Below are 687 nucleotides of genomic sequence, written 5' to 3' on the forward strand. Positions count from 1 at the left end.
CTGCCACCCAATTTAATTCTTCATTCAATAAATCATGTGGAACATTAAGAATGAGAGCAGAAAATAATTGAAAAATCACAACGTCTGTAAAGGAAATCAATTGTCATTAAAATAAAACTGCTCTCTTTTAATTAATAAGTAGCTTGTTAATGGCATCATACTTCTAGTATTTGCTAAGTGTTTCTTGATGTGAATATCAAATGGCCTTCAGTATTCAAGTTTCACCATGCATCTTTACATGGATGTCGGGTCCTGGGCAAGATTGACAAAAGCCAGTAGGTAATCATCTGTGCATGTCTCCTTTCTCTACATCACTGATGTTGTCTATCCAAAGGAAATACTGTTGACTTGGGCTGATACAGCTTGGAAGCTGTGTCATCACAGGTATTGCTATATATAACATGCATATAGTGGAGGCGCAATGGCCCAGTGGTTAGGGCAGCGGACTCGCGGTCATAGGATCGCGGTTTCGCTTCCCAGACCGGGCGTTGTGAGTGTTTATTGAGCGAAAACACCTAAAGCTCCACGAGGCTCCGGCAGGGGATGGTGGTGATCCTTGCTGTACACTTTCACCACAACTTTCTCTCACTCTTCCTTCCTGTTTCTGTTGTACCTGTATTTCAAAGAGCCGGCCTTGTCACTCTCTGTGTCACGCTGAATATCCCCGAGAACTACGTTAAGGGTACA

Source organism: Octopus sinensis, linkage group LG15 (assembly GCF_006345805.1).
Source record: "Octopus sinensis linkage group LG15, ASM634580v1, whole genome shotgun sequence".
Classification (NCBI taxonomy): Eukaryota; Metazoa; Mollusca; class Cephalopoda; order Octopoda; family Octopodidae; genus Octopus; species Octopus sinensis.